Source organism: Dermacentor albipictus, chromosome 5 (assembly GCF_038994185.2).
Source record: "Dermacentor albipictus isolate Rhodes 1998 colony chromosome 5, USDA_Dalb.pri_finalv2, whole genome shotgun sequence".
Classification (NCBI taxonomy): domain Eukaryota; kingdom Metazoa; phylum Arthropoda; class Arachnida; order Ixodida; family Ixodidae; genus Dermacentor; species Dermacentor albipictus.
Window position 1 is genome coordinate 83295249 of NC_091825.1, and position 27704 is coordinate 83322952.

At 47.2% G+C, this 27704-nt stretch overlaps 1 long non-coding RNA gene across 1 annotated transcript in view; it reads right to left on the reverse strand.

The window, feature by feature from the left end:
• Positions 1-1265: 1265 nt before the first annotated feature.
• Positions 1266-27704, reverse strand: part of LOC135905799 (uncharacterized) — a 138176-nt gene continuing 111737 nt past the window's right edge. Inside the window, exons 5-7 of the long non-coding RNA XR_011514509.1 lie at positions 9665-9882; positions 6949-7197; positions 1266-1709 (exon numbers count right to left, since the gene is read on the reverse strand). This is a non-coding gene — a long non-coding RNA (uncharacterized lncRNA). The remainder of the gene's footprint in view (positions 1710-6948; positions 7198-9664; positions 9883-27704) is intronic.

Genomic DNA, 27704 nt, shown 5'->3' on the forward strand with positions numbered 1-27704 from the left:
TACATGATAGAGCGGAACAAATATTTCCCATATGGCGTAATTTCACTTTTGGGTTGAAGTGTGCTTTGTGGTTTCCTTGACTTTTCCGAATTCATGGCCCTCGCGTAAAGTGAATATCATGCCCTATCCCGGGAAAAAAATTACTGGTCGACAGTAACTTCAATAATTTTGCAGCTCTAATATGTAATATAAATGCAACAAGGGTATTTGCGTGCACACATTTAGCGCGTTTTATTGTTGCGGTATACTTGTGTTTGCCTTTGAAACAGTACGCCAGGACTGCTTGTCTTCTCTGAGTGTGAAAACAAATGAGGTGATTTCACACTATTTTTTGTTTTTCGCTCGCGGACAAAAAACATTCGGCAGAATCTATGATTCCCATTAGGCTGTTTATTCGGCTACTGGATGTTCCTTACATGCAGAATCTCAGAACTATCATCCTTGAACGAACAGAAGCACAGAAGAACAGTGAGAAGCATCGAAGCGGAGCAAGCGGAGGAGGTAGCCATCGCCCTGGCCATCGCCGACGCAGACTGCCACACGGTGCTGAGTGACTCAAGACAAGGCGGTGCGAAACTTCGCCAAAGGGCAAATCTGCAGGGAGGCTGAGCGTGTACTGCGAACGGTAAAACAAGACGAACCAAAAATACGACTCAAGTGGTTCCTGGCGCACGCGGGCTACGCGTCGGAACGCAATGAGAACCATAACGAGACGGCACACGCCGCGGCGCGAGCACTAACCAACAGCGCCCCGGCGACAGACCGTCCAACGTGGTTCGGAACCAAGGATCGCATGACGGATTACAATGAAATCATAAAGGCCTACCGCTTGGCTCGCAGGACTCTTCCACCCCCGCACCCGAGACTGAGTCGAGCGGAGGCGGTGGTACTGAGACAGCTCCAGACCGGATCGCTACCGAGCCCGAAACTGATGAATCGCATGTACCCCGAGACACAGCCGACAGATATGTGCAGAGTCTGCCGGAGGGAGACCGCAGACTACACGCACATCTTGTGGGATTGCATTAAATATCCAGAAGACGCTAAATCAAGAACACTCCCACCGCGGCTCGCGGCAGCCGCGAAGAGCTACGACCGAGACGATCAGCTCTGGGCCGTCCAGCAGGTCCTCGAGGCGCTCGAAAGGCACGGACCCAGCGAGCCGGCAACGGCGAGCGGAGACCCGCGCCGAGTAACGGCAACTTCGAGGATGACGTAGGCCCTCGTGGAGGCGCGCGAGCGCCCAACTGCAGGCATAAATAAAGTTTCTCCATTCCAATCCAATCCAATATCTGCGCATTTATCGTTCTTCCCACTTTCACCAGCAATTGCGAGTCCCTTTCCGATGACTCCGCCACGTATGCCACGACTGAAACCCATGTACGGGGGAAGTGAGCGCCAGGCATCTTGCTTGTCTTTTCTGCATTGTTTTAGGGTTTTTTTTTTTTTCAAGACGATGGATTAACTGCAGATTTCGTAGCTCATCCCCGAGTGTTTACACTAGCTCTCGAGCAGTTGTGATTACAGATGTTGGTGGATCTCGGAGGTTGACACCGCCAACACCGTCACATGCATTCTTGCTATGTCCCGTTGCACACAACAGCCAGTTTGTTTGCACGAATTTGCTGGGACGAAGTTCTAGCGATAAAGCTGTCCGCATTCAGCGATGCCCAACTCCATCGGTGGTCTTTTACGCTGAGCCACATGACCTAAAAAACAAACAAACAAAACGGCGAGGCAGGCATAAAATGACGGGTGCTTTGTACTGCAGCCTGTCGGGCTGTCTTCTATACGTCATCGGAGTGAACGGAACTGTTATGTTCGTCGCAAAGGCCGAAACAATTCGGCATTGTTACCTGTGGGTTACTTAACTGTGACGAAGGTCAGATGCACGCCAGGACAAGCTTCGCTTACCCACATTTTCCGGTAAGGGAAGGGTTCGTAACTTTTTTTTATTTATGGCACAGCATCTTACGCAGCACACCTTTAGTCGTTCAAATCGGATTCTTATACAAAAGAAAAAGAGAGAGCTCTTTATTTATCGCCATGGTTGCTTAGTGGCTATGATATTGGGCTACTAAGTAATGAGGTCGCGGGATCGAATCCCGGCCACGGCCGCCACATTTCGATGGGGGCGAGATGCGAAAACACCCTTGTATTTAGATTTAGGTGCACGTTAAAGAACCCCAGATGGTCAAAACTATCCCGGAGTCCCCCCACTACAGCGTGACTCATAATCGGATCGTGAGTTTGGCGCGCAAAACAAACCCCATAATTTATTCTAGAGCTCTTTCTTTAAAGCACATTTACTTGGAACCTCTTATTACGATGTCCGTATTGATCGAGCCGCCGCTAGGATGTAAAATTCGATCAATCAAAATGATCCTAAATCCCCTCCTGAGCTCCCACAGATACCGTAAGGGATATTGAACGCTTACAGTCTTGCAACTGACAGTGAAACTGACGATCGCATGTTCAGCCGCCGGTATGGCCTGCTGGCGTCACATTTGCAGGTCTCAGATTTATTCTTGACACCCTTTGACTTGAAGTAGGGTGGAAAGAAATGTCACATTTTCGCCCGCAAGGAGAAGGATCGATTGCGGTAGTAAATTAGTGCACTGCTATACGAAGTAAGGATAGTATTTTTATCTGCTGTATAAACTTGGAAACATTCGCTTACTAACTGAATTACCAACCGTGCGGTGTAAGCGCGCACAAGCAAGCACAAGCACAAACACTCGATGAGTGCGGACACTCGCTGTCAAAGCGCTGGTGTGAGCGATGCGGTAGCAGTAGCGCGCAAAGCGACCTTCGTGCAGGCTACCGCTCCAACGCAACAGCGGCGAGCACACAGCGCGCACAAAGGTATGGGCCGTCGGCACATCCCTTTCAAGATAGGGCGCGCGCGACCGTATGCGACCATAGTGCACACTTTTTGGCGGAGTCGAAACCGCCCCCCCCCCCCCCCTTGCTCCTGCGCTGTCTCGCCGCATTCCACCATATATGGCGCGGGAGATACAGCCGCGATCGTCAGTTCCCCTTGCGCCCTGTCGCGATATGCGCAGTTGCTGCTGTAGCTGCAACGCCGCCCCCCCCCCTCCCTCCATCCCATTCCCCTACAGCCCTTAGCGCGACGGAAAACGGCGCGCTTGCTCGACTTTCTTCGTTTGTGCGCGCCAGATTTAGCCGCGATCGTCGGCATCTATCGCCTGCTTTCACTCGCACATACAGCATGCGACGCGCGGCCCGTGGAATATATACGGAACGTCACAGCGATGGCAAGAATGCTTTTGCACTGCCCATAGAATTGTTATCGCAATAAAAGGCACAACTAAACAACAAATTTTGATAAGCTTCAAGAAAATTGTAAGCTCAGCAAGTTGACACGTATTCATGTTTCGGTTTTTGCAGCGCCCAGAAAGGCTCTCAAAAAGCTCACAAAGCTTACTGTGTCAAAATGGATTCAAGATGGAAGTTATTTCGTTTGTTTCTGCCTTTGGCAAAGGCTGGTAAATATATCTACCATTTACAATAGTCTCCCAGCTAGCATTTTGCGCACACTTATCTTTAATGCATGTTTGCCTTTAAGAGGGTTTTAGCACGGGGCCTTCTAAAATTTCCCTCTTTATACGTATGTGAAATGTAGAAATGCTCTGATGAGACAATAGCGGCACAGATTTTACTTATCATTGTGATAGTTGAAAGAGTAGCTTCAATTCTAGTAACTGCTTTGAGGAAAATATTACTTAGAACCGCATAAGTTTTAGAGAATGCCAAGGATTGGTCATTCAGGAAAAATTGAAGCACTAAGTTCACAAATCTCTAACGGTGCACCAACAACAGGTATCTTAGTTCTGAAAACTGCATTTGTCAAAGCGTTGAACGCCGCCAAATTGACTATATGAGTTATAGTTGACGTGAAATTCTCACAATGGTTACGAATGTTCTGAAAAAGTCCTATTCGAGAATTGGTGCAGTTTGTAGTTCACTTGAACGCATTACCGTCGACAGTCAACGCACGGCGGATTCTGCCGATTTGTTTCGTTATTGTAGAGCCGCACGATCCCAGTGTCCCATACCTAGCTAACCAGGTTGGCGTCAGAGACGTTGATTGAATAGTGGCGCGCGTCTTTCGGCACGAACCCTGCGACCCACGTTGGCATCATAAAGGTTCATCGAAGGCCCCCACAGACCGAGTGGTACATACCCCGTGCTCCAATTCGGCGTCAAAGAGTTTCACTGAAGAGAGGAACGTAACGAGTTCCGCATGTACGGAACCCTCGTCTGCGTGAAAGTAGTGCGTTGAACAGTGGTACATATGTACACCTTGCCACTTACTCAGTGGCCCACGTTGGTCCGATAGTTGGTTTCGAACCCTGCTCACTCAGCAGAAGAGCCCGATGCGCTACGCATTCGACCATGGCCTCTATCGATTGACCTAGGTAGGCGGAAAAGCGGTTAGAGGCAAGCATACATATACAGCCCTCGGAAAGTACGGGTACTTCCAGTACTTTCCGAGGGCTGTATATGAATGAGGGTAGCAAGAATGTAAACGCAATTAAAGAAAGTCTAACAGATCCCACGCTCTCGGGGAAGCGATGATGCTCGAAACCTATTGTAGATAACTTGTTGCCAGATACAGTTCGGTGCTTTTGCAAAGCGTTACAAGATGGATGAACAAATTCGTGTACTGTGAACAACTTCGTGCGCGACTCGAGCGTGTGTGTGACGACAGTGGCAGAGCGACAACGACTGGGACCAACATTATATGTGATGTTTGGTGCAGGGATTCATTGTTTTATTACGCATACCAGAATCGCACAGAATCGCACAGCACAGTATGGCATAAATCAGTCGAATTATGCCATACCAGCTTACTCTGGGTAAGAAGAAACTGAAGGATTGAGCCAAATAATGGTTGGGATTACAAAAGTGCAAGGGTTAAACTGCTACTCTGCCCTAAGGAATCTCAACTAGCTGTTCCACATTTCTACAACTGTGCGCACCAGTGGCTATATATAGATAAGCCAGTCAACGTGCGCATAGCAAGCCGTAGGTGTAATAAACAAATGACATGCTTTTTTTTATTCACGTAGCACAGTTGTCGACATGCACTTAGGCTACATAGTCAATGTCTGTCGCGCTACTGAGGCGTCACGCCGAACATACGTCATTCAAAACTGACTACGTCACCAAATGGGATCGGTACAGTGTAGTCCAGCGCTGTTCAGTAAATGCTAGAGGAAAGGCTGCCGCGCAAAGTACCACCTTCCCCATCGCTATAGTAGATCACAGCCTGCCGCCTCAAACCACTTCATCATACGACAGCAGTATCATCGAAAAATTCACGAGCCTTTTCGGGCTAAGCAACTGGGTAATTGTCGGCCATAATAGCCTGTTTATTACGCTCTACAGATCCTGCAATCTCATCCTTCATGTAATAACCCCAAATTGCGGTCTCACAGGAAATAACAGACGCGTCTATTCAAAGGAAAATAACACAGGGGACATAATATAAACGCAACTTCTCTTTCGCGCTGTTGATATTACACAGTTCCATGTCGTTGGCATATGTAATCCTCGTATTACACGCTATTTCGAAGACTCATGAAAGCTAAGGCTGGTATGCACGCCCACACGAACGCACGCGCGCACGCTGACACACGGACACACACATGCCAACCCACACACACAGAAAGACACGAACACGCACGCATCAAAAAACACACAAGCTGACAGAGGCGGCCTTGTACGCGGTGGGTGATATATGGCTCTGCGGTGACCTTCCATGAACAGCAATAAACCCGTGTCACGTGTCCGTGTAATTGACTGAGGTAAACGTCAGCAACGCCTTCGCAGGCGGGCTTATAGCATTTTTACTGGTGGCGATGGCTTTCCTATTCCTGGCACGCATCTATCGCATTCACCTTGACATTAGCGCGCTTGCGCAAGGGTAGAAGATGGTTTCACATGTTCTGCAAGCTATCGGTAGCTATCTCTTGTTAAAATATAACTCTTTTGGCTACTAGTTGCGCGCAAAAAGTTGTATTAGGCACGCGGTAAAGACTTCCTACACGCATTTCGATGACAGTATTAGTGTCCTTGGCGAGAAAGTAAAAACTTGCGTTGTTACTCGAGGCTACGTAAGACTCGGCGTAAATGGGCAAAACAGGATGTTTGCGCTGCTATGCCCGAAGGCGCAGGCTCAAATCCCGGCCACAACGGCCGTATTTCCATGGGGGCGAAATCCAATAATGACCGTGTACCGCGCATTGAGTGCACGCTAAATAACGTCAGGTTGTCGAAGGAAATCCGCAGTCCCCCACTACTCATTAATCATACAGTGGATTTGGCACGCAACACCCCCTACATCCAACCCCTAAAAAGAAGCCTTCTTTAAATATGTCGAAATCTCTTAATAATGCGTTGGCCCGCGTAATGGTCGGGTCCCAACTGTGGTGCGTGGTAACGCGCTCACACAGCTCGAGCTATTGGTCGGCGTCAAGTTCCTCACTACCCAGAAACGTTCCACTGTCGCGGGCCTGCGACAAGAAGACTGCCGGCATTGTGGTAGCCGTAGCTGCAGGGTGTCTGAAACTCGGCGCCGTGGTTGTGGCCAGAATGCATCCACTTGAGAAGGCCGTCTTGCCCCAGAAAAATAATGAATAAAAAAATTTTGGATTTACATGCCATAACCCAGATCTTATTATGGGCCCCACCGTACAGCTCGCGGAATCCGGATCAATGTTGACCATCTCGTGTTCTTAACTTGCACATAAGCCTAACTTGAACTATACTTTTCGCCGCTATCTAAATGCGATCCCTGGACCTCGAGCTCAACAGTGCAACGCCACCGTCACTGAGTTACCGCGGCGGGTAATCTTACATCAGATGCTCTCCCACTCACTCCCACTAAAATGTGCCACAAGGAGTAAGCAAACAAATTACCAAGAAATGGCACAGCAGAGAAGCCTCATAGCGTCGTCATCTTCAGCACCAAGCTCGTGCTCTCTCTCCTTCGTTCAACTGAAATCAATTTATGTTGTGCGCAGTGTTGCAACACTGTGTTCAAGGAGAGAAGCCCTGGAGAGTTATTTGACCTGCAGACAAGTGGTTGATTCATGGTGAATCAGTGCCCTTGCAGGGAGCATATGATCCATATAAACTTTGGGCACCGGTGAACAAGCCGATATGTTCCTGCAAAGAAAATATGGTGGGATTAGAGTCAATTAATGCAGTAGCTTGCTTTCCTCTTAGTGCCTGCAGGCGTTCGTGGCCCAATATGCCCCCACGACACAGGCCAAGCGTTTAGAGAAACGTGCGCAGATTCGATAAAACAAAAAGGTCAGTGTCGCACGAGCTTTTAAAATTAATTATGCGTAGGGAGCAGTCACCAGGAAATGTCACGGGTACTTTGCAATAGCGCTCTCATAGGTATTCAATGAAGAACATATATCTTTATTTTTGATAATTACGACATATTTGTCCATCGAAAACTTCTGATACACTTGGAAAACCTAAGATTTCGTTGCTTGTGTTAAAGTAACTTTCGCAGGCATTTGCGCATTGGGGCTGAGGAAAAAAAAAGAAAGAAAGCTTATGGTAACGACCCCATTGTTGCGCTGCTGCTGTTTTGAGAACAGCTCTTTTGGCATTTGCGAGCGTTCGATTATTCTCACTGCTGGCTAACGCAGTAGTCGCATGTTTCCGTCGACGTCGCTGCTCCAAATTACCCCGCACGTAATGTCGTACGATTACGACGACTTCATCAATCGATTAAGATGACCTAGTCTTCTTTTAAGAGGATAACCATTGAGCTCATTCGCAAAGAACCGCCTTTTTTTTTCTTTTCTTCTTTCGCGTGTGCGACGTAGAGGCTTCTTTTTTTACAGGAACAATTTCACACTTGATAACAAGCTTAAATGGTCTCGCTTATGCTCCAGAGAAGTTTCGCATATTTGCAGTGCCTGCGAAAGCTCGCGAACGTTGTTACACAGCTCGCAAGGGCGTGTTTGACACGAGCGTGTTATGTCGCCATGTACTATAAACATGGCTAGTGAATCTGAACTCGTTGGAAGTAAGTGTCTTGCGTCCGTCTATGCTAGCACGCTCGTCATGCCATTGTGGGTGCACCAAAATGCAAGTGTAATATGGGTTACCAACAAACCCGCGCAGCCTGCCCTATAGATTACCTGGCTTGCAGGTACACTGCCTTGCAGCCAACCAGCAGTGCAAAATACGAGCCGTAGACTAGCATGCAGAGAGCCTCACTTGTGACTGTCTGCCAACTGTCACTGTCAATTTGACAGTGTTAAATAGTGATCACGTTTCTGTGGAGCGCCTCAGATGCCCCTTTTAATATTCAGTATCAGTACTTATAATTATTTATTGGCATGTCGTCCTGTCCATGCACTGCGTGTTATGGCAGCCTGGAAACTGCCCATAGCTGTGCACTTCTCTGTCTTCATGATGTGAAAGCCACCAGAGAAACAGAATACTTGCAAGGTGCTACATTTACCGTTAATTTAGGTGGCACATTTAGTTGGTCTACTCCTTATGTGCCGTACGCACTCCTGGATTGCAATCTGTAGGCTGAGGACTAAGATAATTTTTTCCTTTGCATTTCCCGCATAGGAAAAACGCTTGAGAGCAGCTGTAGATGCGCGTTTATATATTGCAATGGGCTCTTTTGTAGTCTCAGTATTATTTACATCACATATGTTTAGAAACCGGTAGTTTTCTCAGCTTTGTTTAGGAAGAAACCTTCATGATTTGCTTTGAAACTCCTGCTTATGCACATGTGGTACTGTAATTTTTAATAGCGAAATTCAGGGGACTCACGCGACAGTGACAATAGCTGATTGCCTTCCAGAGTGCGTCGTATAATTATATTTGCCAACATTTAATATCCATGCTTTCAAACATTTAGTAAGGCACTTAGGACTAGTGTATGTTTACGCACAAATTTAAAACGTATGCTAAACATCATGCTCTACTGACCTACGTTTGGGTGCACATCCTTGTTTCGACACTGCAATTTGCTTTGTCGCAAGGCCTCCTCAATAAACTTCGTCGCGATTGGTACTACAATCGTTAGCATCCCATCGTTTTATTTTCAACGATGACCATGTCGTCGTGGCTATTGCGACAGGTCCGGACAAAGAAAGCATGTTTCATTTCTACACTTCGAAATTGAAATAATTTACCTCATAGCCGTCTGCTGCCAATCCTACTTAGTTAAAGTGTTCCTCGTGACGACGCAAGGCACATGCGATTGACATCCTGCTCTACCGATGGCGGCACTGAGGATGGCACTCCCGTGACGTCAGAGGGAGGACTCGCCTTTCTAGTCTGCTGCATTCCGGTTATAATAGCTTCATTTTCGTGCGTTTTCTCGCGCTCTGACTGCGTGGTTGCGCAGCCACGGCGCTCTTAACACTTAGCTTCACGCCGGACGGTAACGTACGCGTTTTACTATGGGTAAAATTAGGTGGAAGCAATTAAACCATCAACGTAGCCTGGAAAATTTATTTTTACGGAATAGGGATTTAGTTTTACGAGCCGTGCCCAACCGACATTCGTTTTGGTACATGGCCGATGTTTCAATGATACGCTCGGCGACGCATGCAAAAGAGAAAACAGTTTTTCTGTGGGTAATCCATACCAAATTTTTCCCGAAGTCGCCAAGTGGTCTTTTCGGCTGCCTGTCAAAGATTCACTTTGCTCACAGTCTCGACAAGCACTTTTTCAATAAGGTATGCGGCGAAGAGCGTCCGCTTCGAACCAGCACCACGGTAGACCCTATGACATAATCACAAAATGCTCACGTAATCAAGCACCCGGATTTTGTGGCTCGTTATCCTTGGGAGTGCCGTAGACAACCTGCAAAACATGAAGCGTGCCTGGTTAGGAGGCCGGTGGGACGTTTATTGGCTCTAAATAGAGGCGAAGATGAATATGGCTAGTGCCTTTAAATGTGCTGCCCACAGCTACTGTTGTGGTTAGGAGCGGCGTTTACCGAACTCACGGAGAGAGTGAATATGCTCGTGGTGCTGTCTCGTCCTAGTCTAATGGCTCCTCCCAGAGGAAAAAAAAAGAAGAAACGAAAATTGTGCTTACCACTGTGACCGTGGCTGTCTTGTGCTCGTTTAAGGGGTTTGGGTGATCGTTTTCTGTAGCAATATTGGGAAAGGAGCTTCAGAATTACAAGCTACGAGAGGTGGACCGAACATTTCCAAGACCAGGTGAGCCAAACGTGTCAAATTACAATTTAGCAGGAACGTTACAGCGCTGCATTACAAGTGAAAAACTACAGGGTCTCTTAAGATCTCTCTGAAGAGGTGAAAGGCGAAAATTATTTCAGTCCTTATTAGTCATTACTTTTCATTACTAAGCATATTTAGTCATCTTTAATTAAATGTCGTGACAAGATGACCTCAGACATACTGGTCATTTCGTAGTCATTACTAGTCATTACAAGTCATTTCAGTGATTATTAGTCATTACTGCTCACTACTAAGCATTTTTAGTGATTTGTAATCAATTGTGGTGATTAGTAGTCATTTCGGAGTCATTAGTCTTCATTACAAGTCATTAGCACCCATTATTAGTCATCGCTAGTCATTATTAACCTCTACCAATATCTATTATAACGGTAGTATTCACCAACTGTCACTATCAATCATTTTTCCTTCTTTAATCTGCCTTTAATCTGTCTTCATGGGGTGTGATGACGTTTCGGCGCAAACTCCGGTGGTCAGGTCGGCGGACGCACACATCACTATGAGCCTAGAAAGGATTCTGCCTTAAAAATTAACAGTTTGGACCTTGTGCTCATACGATTGCGCAGGTACGCACTGGAACGTAATTATGTGCAGAAAAAAGTGAATGAGAGAAAGAACGATTCTTCCGTTACGAAAAAATAAGTCCGTTGCCAATTGCTAGAGTTTGACTGAGCAACGGAATGACTTTTGCTAGAGCAAAAGAAGTTGTATTATAATATAAACTAGCACTGCGAGGACTCCAGTTATACTACAATCTGTAGAAAATCACGTCTACCGTGCTTACTGAATGACGTAGAAATGCTCTCACAGGTAATCTAAAACTCATCCGAGACTTTATCATCGTAATAATAACTCCGCAATGAAGAATATGGCGTACACACAATACAAGCTCAAGTTAAGCTTCTCTTCCATGAGATTTTGTGACCATTATTACCAACGCCCTCGGCTTCACAGCAGTTCTGAAGTTGACTCATGGCTAGAAGTGCGGAATTCCGCCCTTCTAGTTATAAATTTAATGAACAAAATGCCGATTTTATTCTGTGTTTAGGTAGATGCGCATCGAGTTTGGCTTCTCTGTGAGTGAGGTGCGACCTGGCGGTATGTCAAAAGCAAGGCCTTCGAGATGATTGCGCGACGCACTGTTACAAGAGCAGAACACTTGCAGTCTCAGAAGCTACGCGATCCTGATGCACACACAGTGTTTTGTGGCAGTTATAAAGTGTTAATAAAAAAGAAAATGCTTGAAAACCACTACCGAGTCTCTCTCCTTTGCGCGAGAAAAATATAGTGCCAACGCACCGACGCATGTGTTTACCCTCTTCATGATGCCAAGTCACATTGTTTTCATTATACCGAGGCAGCACCCGATACGTAGAGGAGCCAACGCGGACACCACGTCTTTTTTTATTGCGATAGCAAATATAGAGACACTTCAGGCGCATTTCTGCCGTCGCTGTAGGTGTCGCCGTGGGGTTTCCTATAAAGACCAGAGCGATGAAGTCGTCGCCGCTCGCCGTATGCTGTATGTTGGAGTGAAAGCGTGCGAGGGTGAGGCGATGATGGCGCCTCAATCTCGCGTGCGCAAGGGCATGAAGCACACCGTATTCCGTCGCGCGCATGGCACCGGGTGAGGGGAGGGAGGAGAGTGTTGTACTACGGCTGTGCGGGCTTTACCTTGAAAGCGATCTGTTTTGGGGGCACTGTAGAGGTGGGCCGACGGCTCGTAGCTTTGCGTGCGCTCTGTTCTCAGCGCTCAGTTCGCGTAGAAGCGATAGACAGCACGAAGGGCACTTCGTTCGTTGCTTCTGCCATGATTCCTCACGTCACCTTTTTGACAGCGAATGTCTGCGGTCATCGAATGCGAAATGTTCCGGCTAGCATGTGCGTGCTGACACGATGCTAGGCAATTTAGATGATAAGCGAATGTTTCAACGGGGGCGTTCTACTTCGGCAGATGCTGCGTATGGCGCGGCCACGCGAGCCCTGTCTTGAATACGATCTGCGATGTGGACAGTGTAGGCGTCTGGTGCACCGAGGGCCGATAGCGTCGTGTGCGCTATAGCACCCATACGCTTGCGCGGCTCCCACGTTTACGAAGTGAAATTTCAGTGTAACTTTTGTGTGTGTGTTTTTCATAAGATCAGAAACACAATGTAGAGAAAATCTACCAGAATGATCCAAGTGGTATGACTGCAACGCTATACTAAGCGAATAAATCTTACAGGTGTGTTTCGTATTTGTGTATGCATACGCTTGGGGTCGAATGTTCATGAGATGTGCGGTGACGGCGGAGCTGTTTCGACATTATTCCGATAATACCAGCTCGCTGGCTTCCTGAAGTGGTTTTGAAAGGCAGACTAGCGATATTATAGTTGCCGCGTTTGGTCCAGCGCCTGTCCGGCCTTCGTCAAAAAGTGAATCGTAACCGCACGAGTACCGTCATAATCACCCAGCACAGCATGATGTCGTAACCAATCGACCTATGTGGCCAACTCCCAAGTATTCATCATCGTCATCATCATCAGCCGATTTATGACCACTGCAGGGTGAATGCCTCTCTTACAAATCTCTAATTACCCCTACTTCGCACCATTTGACCCCATCTTATGCCTGCAAATTTCTTAATTTCATTACGCAAACGCTCTTCCCTCCTCAACTGCGTTTCCCTTCGCATGGCACATATCTTATAACTCTACTAAACCAACGGCTATCTGTCATGCGCTTTATGTGACCCGTCCAGCTCTAGTTCTTTCTCGGTACCCCGTAAGCCTGGTGTATCATACAGGCTACGCTGTTTGGATGCCTCAAAATCGTAATTTATGCTCGCAAAACTGAACCCATAAACTATGTACTATCGCTTTTGATGCCCTGCATAATTTTCTGTTGCGAACAATTCAGAAAACAAATTACTAAGACCTAACTAATAAATGTTACCAAGTGATTCTAATATTTTTTGATGTGGGACTGCACTCACGCATTACAGGGTTTTAATGTTAACTAGAGAATCGGCTACCCTCGTTTCCTGTCTAATATACATCACTGTGCTCTCCTCTCGTTATGTTACGCCCATCATTTTTTTGTTCCATCACTAATTGCGCAGTGTTCTTAACTTCTTCTTGAGCTTCTTTGTTAACATCCAAGTTTGTTGTCCATATCTTATTACCGATAAAATATAATGATTGTATACATTTGTTTACAAGGAAAGTGGTATGCTCCCTGTGATCACTTGGAAATGCCTACATGATGTGTTCGAACCCAGTTTTCTTCTTTGGTGAATTTGGACCTCATATCAGAGTCCCCTGTGAGTAATTGACCTAGATGAACGTACTCTAGGCCAAATTTTGGAGGCTGACTGCCAGTCAACACATCTCGTTTTCTTCCGGGCTGTTGCACATTATCCTTGTCTTCTGCATAATAATATTCGATCCTACTCTTACATTATGTCGGCTAAGGCCAGCAGTTTGCTGCAAATCATCTCCAGCTTTGCTGAACAATATAATCTCATCGGCATACCGCAGGCTGCTGGGTTATTAGCCGCTGATTCTTCCTCTCAATCCGTCTCAGTTTAATAGCTTGGATGCTTCTTCTACAGCATGCAATGAATAACACTGAGAGATTGTGTTTCCTTGCCTGACCCTTTCCGTGATCGATATTATTCCGTTTTTCCTGTTGCGAATTAACATAGGTGTAGAATCTTTGCAGATATTGAGTAAGATATTCATGTAGGCTTTCTCTACTCATTGAGTTCGCAGTGCCAACTTGACTGCCGGTATTTCTACTGCATCGAACACCTTTTCGTAGTCTATGAAGGCCATGTATGGGGTTGGTTATATTCCGCAAGTTTCTTAATTACTTGATTATGACATGAATGTGGCCCATTCTTGCATAAACCTTCAAAAATCGAGCATGTTCTCTGGTTGCTTGAAGGGAAACGGTGCCATGGTCCTATTGAAAATTACTTTGGTGAATATGTTCTACAATACCAAAGCAAGCTCAATGGCCTATATTTTTTTTGTTCTTTAACGTCTTTATTTATAGGGATAAACTTTCCCTATAACACTGAAAATCCCTTTTTGTAAGTCTTTCTTAAAGTTATATTATGGAATGCACTATCTTGGTTTACAATAGCATCCTATAAGTATATCAAAAGAAAGCTCGATCAATATATATAAACTTTAAAAAAAGTACACTTATATGGGTGTAATCTGTACAATATTTTTTTCCAAGACTGACCCTACTGAACATCACAGGAAGCGTTTCTAATGTTGTGCTGACAAACATAAAATGAAGATAATGTGCCAAAATATATTGGTATTCCTAGTTCAACTTGCGACTGTCAGTTAGGTTTTCAGTGTTATAACTTCCCTACAGTGTTCTAACTTTGTAATTCAGCAGCGCAACAAATGTTTTCTTCTTAGTGAAAACTCGTTCCAGTATGTGCAAGAAATATTGGTCAGAGCCTCTCCTTCCGTTGGGTTGAGGACAGAATATATCAACGATATGCTGTAGAGACACTCTGAATTAGAGATGTGATTTTGCCACCATTTTTACGACATGTCAGTCGGCCCGACGAAATATTCAGCCGATAAAAGAACAGCAATGAAATAACTCTCTGCCGAACAGTTGGCGAATATTCAGGCTGCTGATGCGGGGCTCTCTCATTGGAAAAAAATTATTCCGAGGTCTTACATGCCGAAGTCATTTTATGATTAGGAGGCATGCTGTAGTGGGAAGCTCCGGGTAAATTTTCACCGCATAGGATACGTTAGCCTGCACCTAATGCACGCACATGGGTGTTTTTGCGTTTCGTCCCGATAAAAACGCGGCCACAGCAGCCAAGATTTGTATGCCGCTTCCGCAGGCTTAGCAACGCAATGCTAAAACCACTACGCCACCACAGTGGGCTCCATTGTTCAAATTAAAATCTCATAATTGCACATCATCGTCAGGTGCACTTTTACTTGTAGCATCCGAAATATAATTGTAAAGCACCAATTGAAGGTGTGTCTGACGTCGTGAATGCAAGTGCCCAGTTACTGCAATGTCTGCCATCCTCTTGATCAGAAGGTGCGCACCTCCGCGGGCTCCTTAAAGAAATGCTACCAAAAGGCAAGAAAAACTACCCAAGAAATTCCTCTTAGACTAAATTGTTGATGACCCAACATGTCCATAAGGGCGCCAGAAGCCTTGTAATCAAGGACTATGTTTGTGAGTCACCAGTGACTCATGTCCAATGACCGCGGTAAGCGTTTTGACGTTGTACGTATCCAGCCAACTTTCCTGTTATAGCTTGTGAGAATACTTGAGCGACAGTTGACGTGTTCTTGAGCTAATGAAATACAGTAAGCCCTTCCTTTATTCAGAAATGAATGAGCCTCTTTCGAATACTGTCGTTATAACATTTTTTATAAATATGTTGTTATGATTGCAATAACATTCTCTATATAAAAAGATAGTTCAAGAATTCAGCATAAAAACTGGAAATGGCATATATCAAGGTGCAATACGTAGTAATACTTAAAGAAGCAACAACGCTTGAAATGTTGCCTTCACAAGATAGAAATAAACGAAGAGATAAAATTTTGACATATACAATACGTTTTCCCGTCAATTGACTACAGCCAATCCTAGCTCATCAGAGAATGAACCACGCAAAAATTTTTCTGCCTAGTAGCACCTGCTGCCTTCTCCCACGAATGTTGCGGAAAATGAGGAAAATATCGGGCAAACGTCTCACAGATATCAAGCAAAACAGGACCCTCTTCTGCGCTCGCTGTAAGAAATATCCGCCATATGCTTTACAGGCGTTGTAAATAAGACCTATACAAAACGCAAGACGTCCCTCAACAGTTGACGACAGTGCAGGCTGGTTTTCCAGTTATTGATCGTCCAAAGTTGTGGTGGCTTCATTCGCCACCAACCTCAGACTCAGTGCTAATGAAGCATCGAAACAATCAAATGAGGACACATTAGAATAGTGAGACAAGCGTAATTAATCCGAAGGCTCAGCGCTCAGATGCGCCTGCCGTCTTCGCGAAAACCTGTTGCACAATTCGGCATGATCCCTAAAAGAAAAATTCGCCAAGCAGTGAAACTGCAGCCGAATAAGGGAAACACAACGAGTACGGAATTGCAACGAATAAGGGTAACACAACCTTTTGTGTATGTTGAGTGTCCTTTCTTCCTTCGAAGTCCTGTCTTCGTGCGCGCATAAATCTCTAAAGAATCATGCACAACCAACTCGCCCAAAACGTAAGGCTCATGTGTGAGGCTCGTATGCAGCCGAAAACCCTCGCCATGCATTCCTCGATGCGCGCTCGATCATTTAGCGGCGGCGCCTCTAAGTACGCATTTGGCGTTTGTGGGAATACGCATTCAGAAAAGGTTATCTGTATACATATGACGCGGCTTGGATTTAGCCCAAGAGCCGGATCAATCTTAAATATTTGTTTGACATTGTACAGCGGTGATTCTAAGTGGCACATAGATGTCCATGTTGACGCAAAATAGTTTCACCGAAGAGCATATACGCTTAATTTTGGTCATTCTGAGCATTTTGCTCTGCAGCCTCCTTACTCACCACACTGTGAGAAAAGTGAGTAGCAAAGCCATTTCTATAGACCTTTTTTTTTTCTTTATTGGCGCCACGATATTGCGAAGGCAGTGGCGACATCTATGCGCAGTCGGCATTATGGCTTGGGCGAGCGTTTTGTTTTGTGTGCCAGGTACATGGGGCGCGGCGGCTGTTTGGGATGGTTGTTTTCGCGCTCGCGCTGTCTCTATAGTATGCAGTGGCGTCTTCTACGTGGGAAACGGTTTTGAGTGGTAGTGAAGCGGTTTAAGTCGGCATGGCCGGAGTCTCCGCTGGCGTCTATGCGGACTGATTACCCGGCGCATTGTGTGTGCGCGTGTTAATTTAAGCCTGCAATGAGCCTCGGAAACCAGTCATGCATTTCTCAAAATTTGATCGTGAGTGCGACCTTTCTGCAGCATCCTATGTCATGTTATGCTCTGGTTTCGCAGCAATGAGTAGTTATCAAATGCATGATGATCCTAACAGCCAGGGTACCACTGAGTTGCAAAATCAGACATCCAAATTGTGCTTTTACCTATGACAAGCGTTTTAAACGGTCATCTGTACATACATTTCTTGACTACCTCGTTCGTTGTATGAAGTTTCCGTCCTTGAAAGAATAGTTTTGGCTAGTAATAACGGCATACCGTGCACTGTTAGCCAAGAGCTGCGGACTGCGCAAACGTCCGAAGCAGGGGTAAATTCTGGGTCATAGACTTGTTTGTTCGGTGTACTGCATCGTACAAGCATGCGGTGTGACCATGCGGAGTCGTTATTTCGTCAGCTGCAGTGCTATTTTGTATTTCTTTTATCGAAAGAAAACGAATACATTCTTTTTTATCTTGTTCATCGCGTCCTCTACGACGCACTCAGCTGTAACGAAAATCATGGCTTTACAAACAGCCACCAGATTCTTTTTTCATACCAGCCCCTTTAAATATTAGTGCTTTGCAGGGCATAAAGGCAACGCCAAAGCACAAACCTTATATCTATCATGCAGCTTTACCAACCGCAACGATTACTGTGCCCCGCAATGCCATAGGCCTCATACAAGAGGCTAACGTACACAGAGCAAAGTGACTTTAACTCTTATGGACTTGAAATGCATGAGAACGATGCCACTGGCTACGTATTATAGCTATTGGTGCTTAGGTGTTCCGCGATAGCATTAAGTTGGCCGAACACGAGCAATCTTATGCTTCAGTTCCGACACCAGGCGTTCAGATAGTGAGAATATTTTCCAAGTGACGCTGGCAATTTACAGACGCCGGTTCTCTTTGTCGAGTCAACACCGACACAGCCAAAATAGTTCACAACACATACGCACTCCGCAGCTGAGGTTGCATGTCTCATGCTTGCGCACCCGAAAAAAATTCCGCATGCTGTAGTTACAGCTGCACCGAAAGGCTGCAGAGGGGTTCTTCGACCACCTCGTTTGTCTTACATTCCGTAAATTTCGAGGAGAACACGCTAAAACATATATAAATCAATCCACAGAGCGCGAGAAGTGGTTCTTGTGGGGAAGGAGAAAAGGCTAGCGCTATTTTCTGCAACCCATGCGGGAGCACGGCTCAGCGCCAGCAGGGTCGAGGGGATGGGGTTAAAAGAGAGAAAGGTTAGGAGGGAGAAAGGAGAGATGGAAGCGAAGTAGTGGCCAATCAGGAAGCCCGAGGTGGTGGGATGGCCGTTAGGCCATCCGTCTTTGTAGAAATGTCCTATAGACTCGCCGAGAGCACCGACGAGTCGAGGTACTCGACGACACTTAGGAAGGCAGGTAGCTGATTACGACAGGAGAAGAGGATATCTTCCTGTCGTAAACATGGGAGCCCCAGGCGGTGGAACTCTTGAAGAAGTCGACCGCGGTGCTGCAGGTGAGCAGGGCAGGCCAGCAGGAGGTGCTCCAGAGTCTCTGGTTCACCACGAGAGGCGCAGGCTGGCGAGGTGGCTTTCCCAAGGCGGTGCCGGCGGGCTGCCGTCCAGTAGTAGCCACTTCACAGTCGGAGCAGCAACGAGGCATCCCTTCGTAGGAGGCCGTGCTGTGGAAGAGGCCGTGGAGGTCGGCCCAGGGATACCCGTTTGTCCGGGTGGCAGGTGATGATGTGTCGGTGCAGCCTGTGTCACAGCGCGTGGCGGCAACATATTTAAGGGAGGTTCTTAAATAAAGGACGTGAAAGTGGGGTAAAGCGCCACGCAGTAACTGTCTCTGAGTAGAGGACACCTCAACCGCGCTGCACGGGGGTGGGGGTAATGAAGGGAGTAGTTTTAGCAGCGCGGGAAAGGCTGGCACCAGCCAGCAAGGAGGAACGGTTCGCCACACCCCCTTTCCTTCTCGCCTGATGGTAAGGTCTATAATGAACAGCGCATTGACTCAGCACAGCTGTAGAGGTGCTGCTGTTACCGGCAACGACTTAAGAAGATCAAGGATGCCCTGAATAAGAGGGAGCTGAGCGTCAACATATATTCATAAACATAACGAAAACGAGAAGTCTAGCTACTAAACGACTTAATATTGCATGAATTTATGCACAAATATAGAATGAAGCTCTGCGTCAAACGCTTTAAAAAATTTGTATATATTGCGCCCATCTGAGCAACTGAATCTAGTTGTAAATAAATGTGCTGTCATTCTGTCAGCTAAGTTATGGCACTGAAAACGCGCAGGAAACTATGTTGAACAGGATTTAATATGTTTTTGGATCCCCGAAAATGAACTATGTTTTTATTGACTATAAATACAAGCATTCCACAAAGCTGGGACTTTAGCGAAGTTCTGTAGTTGCTGAGTATATGCTTGTGAACAAGTGTGTAGAGAGGTAGAAGTTTCGTTAACTTCCAAAACTGTAACACACTCGAGACACATTTTTAAAAAATGAATGACAGATATCACACTAAGGAAATATCGGGAATATTATACAGTTCAAAATATATTTTGGCGTCTAAATTATTCAAGTACAAGGTTTTGCTGAAATTGTGATGTCAGCAATGAAGCAAGAAGAGGAAGGCTCTAACAAGGGTACCGTTGTGTTGTCAGAAGCACATGTCGAATCGTCATGCTATAAAGTTCACCACCTTAATGTGACATGCACGCATTTACAGATGCATTAAAGGCCGGAACAAAACCGATTTTCTTTTTGGAATAGCCGGAGTCTGTCCCATTCTGAAAGGCGTGCAATATGTCTGTCCACCAACACTCAAACACTAACTACTCGGAGCTTCCGGGATCATGAATTTATTCGCATGTAATAAAAATTCCTGCATGGCAGAATGAACGTTGTCGAACCCTTTTGGCAAGTTTACGACAGTGCTCTGCCAACTCATCTTCGCTGAAGACCCGTTTTACCTACATTTGTACCTTCTGTTGCACGCTGCTGGAATTTCTGATCTGTCCACTGCAAGCTAAGTAACGGAGAAACTCGTATATTTTACGTTATAAGGCACCTGCTCTCTACGTGTGGATTGCTAATTCTCGACCACGCAGAGCCCTGTGACATAAAGAACATGCTGCAACACAGCAGTTAGCGATAAGGTAAGTGGTTCCACCAGTTCGGTGTAGCAACGTGCCTTCACGGTGAGGACACGCCCACGTGCAGCACGTATATAACCGGATTTCAAACAGACTACAGCATTTCTTTGAATACACCAACTAGACTTGCATCTAGTATTTTACAGAGGCATCATGCACCCCCTGTACGCGCTATTTCTGAAAAAATTAATTAAAGTATATGCTCAACCCGCCGTGGTTGCTCAGTGGCTATGGTGTTGGGCTGATGAGCACGAGGTCGCGGGATCGAATCCCGGCCACGGCGGCCGCATTTCGATGGCGGCGAAATGCGAAAACACCCGTGTACTTAGATTTAGGTGCACGTTAAAAAACCCCAGGTGGTCGAAATTTCCGGAGTCCTCCACTACGACGTGCCTCATAATGAGATAGTGGTTTTGGCACGTAAAACCCCATAAGAAAAAAAAATAATTATATATGCGCGTTTCTTCAAAGCAATAACAAGACAACCACCTCAAATTTGTAACTGTTTTAAAAATGTTTTAAATATAAAACTTTCATTTGGAAATGTTAACTACAATGAACTCGACTTTATCTTAAAGCAAAAAAACTATTTATTATTCGCAAGTTTGCAAATTTCAAGGCCATCGTGACCCAGCGATGTGCGTTGGGGTAGCCAAAGCGTGGCTAAGGACCATCTACTGCTATTGTTGAATGAATGAATGAATGAATGAATGAATGAATGAATGAATGAATGAATGAATGAATGAATGAATGAATGAATGAATGAATGAATGAATGAATGAATATAGACGCGAAATAAGTTTGCACGTGTTGACACGGGACCCTTAAGGCGAGAACGACGAAGTTCGTGGTTGCGCGCGGGCTCTCCGAGGACCAGCCATCGCTAAAGGCAGACGGTTTTTCTCAATCAGTCAGTGGTAAGCTGTTTTAGTTGCCATAGCTGGGTGACATTTCTGGTGGACGTGCGGCGTACGGTCGATGTTAAGATCTCCGGAGCATACCCCAGACCTAAGCCCGGCGAGTAGTTCAACCGAGCTTACCCCTGTGCACGTACGTGCCAGCCGACGCCTCCAGGGACTCCAGCCACAGCACGGTCTGCTACCTGAACGAACTAGAATGACGACCCAACCACCTCCTGCCACTCCTGCAGCATCGCACGTTGTCGTCAATCACATGGCGACGCCGAACCTGTTCCACGGAAGTGCTTCAGAGGACGCCGATGACTGGCCGGGACGCCATTTTTACCGGGTTGCCAACCTAAACGACTGGAACCACCATCGTAAGCTACGTTACGTGTACTTCGCTTTTGAGGATTCCGCGAAAACGAAAGTGTCGCGAACAACGAGGCGACACTGACGTCACGGGAAGAATTTCATAGGCAGTTCCTCAATGCCTTCGCCAGGGCGGACAGGAAGCAGAGAGCGGAGTCAGCGTTGGAGGCAACAATTCAAGGCCCGAATGAGCGAGTGACTGCGTACGTAGAAGACATGAATCGGCTTTTCAGACGTGCTTTGATGACTGAAGCAAAGAAGGTGACGTTCCATGACGAAGTCACTACTATGGAAAAGGCCCTTCAACAGCGGGCCAGGCAAAACAACCGCGACGCCATGATTTCAAGGGAGCTCTCTGCTGTTACCCTCGGTAACGACGCTGGCGCCTTGCGAGAACTCATCAGGGCTGTCACCAAGGAGGAACTGCAGAAGATGCAGACGACCACTGCCCCTGTGGGACAACTTTCCATTGCGAAAATGGTGCGCGCCGAGGTCCGACAGGCCGTCCATATTCCTGGACAGTAAGAGGCACCACAGCAGGGACCACACGCCGAAATGAGTTACGCTGAAGCAGTACGCCGTCCGTCACCCTCAAGTGCGTGCAGCATGGTACACCCCACTCGACAAATGGACGTAAGCTTCAGGCCGCCTCGCAGCCCACCGCCCACCGCCGAAGCAAGGACTAGGAAGAGCGACGTGTGGCGCACCACAGACTACAAGCCCCTTTGTTTTCATTGTGATGAAGCCGGACACATCTACAGAATGTGTCCTTATCGTCATGTGGGGCTCCGTGGATTCTCGCCGAATGCAACTCGTCCACGACCTGGTGAGCGGCCGCCGGAAATAGAGAGTTTCGTCGCGAATCGTCGCAATGTTGATCAGCGATGGCAGGAGCCCCGTTCGTCGTCTCCTGCTCGTTACAGGTCACCATCACCAAGCCAAGCCTTTACTCGCGGCGCTCTGAGACGCCGCTCGCGTAGCCCGGCGGGTCGGGAAACCTGAGTTCAGCGACCTTCGGAGGTGAGGCCGCTGACGACGACCGTATGCAAGATCCTCCACTACGACGACAACGACGAAAACAGAACGACGGAGACGTACAGACGGAGTCAAACACCTTACTAGAGGTAGTGACGTCGAACATTCCTGTCACCATAGACGACGAATAAATAACGGCGTTAATCGACACTGGAGCGGACACCTCAGTTATGAGGTGACCTTGCCTGCAAGCTGAAGAGAGTTTCTACCAAGTGGACTGGGTCGCAGATTCGCACCACAGGAGGCCATCTGCTAACCCCGGTAGGAAGATGTACAGTGCGCGTGAGCATTCGTGGGTTTTCGTACTTCGGATATCTCGTTATCCTCCCAAGCTGTTCGAGGGACCTAATTTTGGGAATGGACATTCTGCAGGCTAATGGAGCTGTGATTAACTTACGAAAGTCGCGGGTAACGTTTTCGACGGCGCAGGCCTTAGCAGGGAGCAGCACTGACGACACGTATGTCAACGCCTTGAGGATTGTTGACGAGAACCTCACGGTGCCGCCACGGAACAACGTAGTGACCCTCGTCACCGGCGACGCATTCGACGGCTATGAGGGTTTTGCCGAGGCAAATATTCCGCTGCTGCTCGAAAGACACCTCTGCATCGCCCGAGGCCTTGTTCGAATACAGCATAAGTGCTCGCAAGTTTTGTTGACAAACTTCAGCCATGAGTATCAGCACGTCCCTCACGGTACAGCTGTGTCATTCCTGAACGACATTGCTGACTTCTCCGACATCTCCACGTTACAACTGACTTCACCGGATGCAACAACTCACGCAAGCCTGAATACCCGCGTCCACATTAATGCTGGCTAAGCAGATGTACAGAAGGATCAGCTGCTGGGTCTACTGACAGAATTCTCCGGCTGTTTCTCCGCGGAATCCAAAGTCCAGCGCACTTCCGTTACGCAACACCGGATCGTTACAGAGGAGTCGGCGCGGAGTCAGCTTCCGTATCGCGTGTCACCTATGGAGCGGGAGGCGATTAAGCGTCAAAATCAAGAAATGCTAAACGATGACGTCATCCAGCCGTCGACAAGTCCGTGGGCATCGCCTGTCGTACTAGTAAAAAAGAAAGAAAACACACTCCGTTTCTGTGCTGACTACAGACGGCTTAACCGAGTCACCAAACGCGAAGTTTATCCCCTGCCACTGATCGATGACGCTTTGGACCGTCTGCGTCATGCTCAGTTCTTTACTTCGTTAGACCTAAAGTCAGGCTACTGGCAAATCGAAGTGGACGAGCGTGACCGGGAGTCACGAAGGTGGTTTTTTCACGATGGGCTGTACGAATTTAAGTGCTGCTTTTCGGTCTCTGTTCCACTCATGCTTCGTTCCAACGAATCATGGACACTGTACTCGTTGGACTAAAGTGGCAGACGTGTCTGATAACTGAAACACCTGATAACTACGATGCGTTCACTTCTCTGCGGACTGCAGACGCCGGTTGCTAAGACCGCGCTACATGTTCTAGATGCTTTGGAACCGCTCCTCGCTGCTCTACAATAAGGCATCATGGCGCTATCTTTTGAAAACCAATTACGAAGATCTGCAATAATGCAGTGGAATGCCAGAGGCCTACGAGGCCGCCTCGCAGACTTTCGCCAATGGATGTTTAAATACCAGTTTCCCGTGGCTGTAATATGTGAACCAAACATGACGTCTTCACTACGTGTATCTGGATATGTGCCACTGTGGTCAAAGAATGATCACAATTCAAGCAAAGTGCTCACTTTTGTTCGTCGGAATTTAACGTGCCTTCGTAAAGCCATTCCTGCACATGCTTCCAACGAGTACGTTTGCATAACGCTGAAGTACAAGCGGCGCACACTCTCAGTAATTGGCGGGTATATACCCCCAACATCGAGCATAGACTGTTCATATTTGCTGTCCATACTGAAAGCTTGTCCGGGTCCCCACATAGTCATCGGTGACTTTAATGCCCACCATACCATGTGGGGCTCTGCTTCGACGAACGCCCGCGGTAGAGACTTGGCTGACTTCATGCTTAGTCAAGGCTTGATGGTGATCAATGATGGCTCGCCAACATACCTTCGGGGCTCTAACTACAGCAGTTGTCATGATATTGCGTTTGTTTCAAAAAGCCTGCTGTCTGCTACACTATGGTGTACTGATCTCGACACCCATGGAAGTGACCATCTACCAACATATGTTCAGCTGAAATGGTTACGTCCCCCAGCTCCTCACACTGTGCGTTCTATCGATTGGCCAACATTTCGAGAATCTGTGACCACCGCATGTCAAGCCATCCAAGCACCATCCAATATTGAAGATGTCATCGCGGCAACTTTACGTGACACAACAAAACACCTCAGCGCACCCTCACCGAGATCATCTATTGATGACCAGTACGAGCGACTTCGCGCGATACGGCGTCGAGCAGAACGGAAATACAGAAAGACCAAATCACCATTAGACGTCACTGCATCACGCCGGGCTCAGCGTCATGCCCTGCGACACCTTGACAAGCTTGACAAACAACGCTGGAGATCATTCTGCGGCTCTCTGGATCCGAGAAAACCTCTCTCTAGAATTTGGAAAATTGTACGAAGCCTTCGCTCGCCTCCACAACAGCTTCATCCATTCGGCGCTGTGGCCATACGGCAAGGCCGGCGTGAAGTTGAGGTCGCCGATGACTTTTGCAAATTACTCGTGAGCTCCTCGAACGATATACCAACCCATTCACGACTGACTTTCCCGTCATGTAGTTATCACCGTCTGGACGCACCTTTTACTATGCACGAGCTCGACGCTGCGATATCTTCTTCCCGCCGGTCAACTTGTCCAGGACCAGACGGAATTACATACTCCGCGATTTGTCACCTTGGAGTAGAAGCTCGAGAAATTCTCCTGGCGCTCTACAACTCTACGTGGGACACAGCAACTGTGCCTAATCACTGGAAGTGCAGTCGTCTTGTGGCTTTACTAAAACCTGGGAAATGCCCACATGATCTCTCACATTATCGGCCAATAGCCTTGGCAAGCTGTGTCGGTAAAGTGATGGAGCGGATGGTACTGCGCAGACTGGAATGGCTACTTGAGAAAAGTGGTGGACTTCCTGATTTCATCAATGGATTCAGAAGAGGCCGATCATCAATTGACGGTGTGATCGACCTAGTATCTTCTGTTCAACAGGAAAAGAGACGCCGTCGTCTGGTATGCGCAATATTTCTGGACATCAAAAGTGCCTACGACAACGTCTTCCACCATTCGATTCTTCAGGCGCTTGAGGATATTAGTGTTGGTGGCCGGATGTATGCATGGCTGCAGAGTTACCTCAGTGGCCGCACCAATTTCATGTCCACTTCGGATGGCGAGACTGATACACATGACGTTCGCAGGGGTGTTCCGCAGGGTGGTGTCCTTAGCCCAATATTGTTCAATATCATACTGGTGGGCCTTGCAGACGAGCTACCTAAAACAGTGCGTATCAGTACGTACGCGGATGATATCTGTATTTGGTCATCTGGGGTCACACGTCCACAAGTGCGTGCAAGACTCCAACGTGCGGCTACCATAACGGCGAAGTACTTGCACCGTAGAGGCCTGCAACTCTCAGCAACTAAGTGTGCAGTCCTGGCATTCACGCGCAAATCAATGTCACATTATCCAATCGTTGTCGACGGAACAGCGCTCCCTTTAGTCACCCACCAGAGATATCGTGGCGTGATAATAGACCGCAGCCTTTCTTGGACCAAACATGTTACTGCGCTTAGGGCTAAACTGACCAACTTCATACACGTTCTTCCTGTAATATCAGGACTGAGATGGGGCCCCTCTGAGCGAAGTTTGCTCCAAGTGTACCAGGCACTTTTTGTGGGCTACATACGCTAGAGCATGCCTGTGTTATCTAACATGGGGTCCTCTTGTATACGCACTCTGGAGAGCCTTCAGGCACAAGCACTACGAATATGTCTTGGCTTGCCACGCTGCACGTCAACTAAGGGCACAATAGCGGAAGCACGGGCTTGTCCTATCGACATATACAGGTCTTGTGAACCTGTGCGAACCTATCTTCGCCTGCTAAGCAGACACTCACACCATTCACTGTCAACACTTCCAAGCACCAACCTTGACTGTGCTTTTTCTAAAGCTATTGCATGTCACGCAAGCATTGTACCTGCAAGATTCCAGGCCACCGACATCCCCGTGACACCTCCATGGACATTGCCAAGACCACTAGTGAGGCTTCAGATACCCGGAATTAGGAAGAAATCTCACGTTTCCTCCATTGGCTTGAAGCAGCTCACCCTGTCCCATATATTTACATCATATAGTGGGACTGTACAAGTATATACCGATGGTTCGGTCACGCCATCTGCCACAACGGCCGCATTTGTCATCCCACAACTTGTAATTACTCAACGATTTCGATTAGACCACAAATCGACATCTACGGCTGCAGAACTTGCGGGAATACGAGAGGCTGTCCGTTTTATGAGAACGCAGACACCCCATAAATGGACGATATCGTGCGATGCCAAGACAGCGCTACAGGCGCTAAAATACTTTTTAAAGAAAGTACCATACTATCTGCTCGTGCTGGAAATCGTCGAACTTTGTCACAGTGCCGAGTTAAGTGGCCACGTGATTACCTTTCAATGGATGCCTAGCCATTGTGGTGTCTCTGGTAATGAACTCGCTGACAGTGAGGCAAGATCGGCCTCCTCTTCCTCTGATGAAGTACGGATTGCCTACTCGCGACCTGACACCAACTCCATGATCAAGGCACTCATGCAGGACCTTACAAAGACTTACAGCGCCCACGCTGATAATATTCACAGACGTCTACATACGATTGACCCAGACGGTAAATTCTGTTTGCCCCCGAAGCTTACACGGAGCAATACATCATTGCTACACAGGATTCGGCTCGGCGTTGCTTTCACCCGTCGCTACGCACACCTCATCGGCCAATCGAACAACCCCGATTGTGTACACTGCCAGATGCCCGAAACACTGCAACACGTACTGTGCGACTGCCCAGCATATAT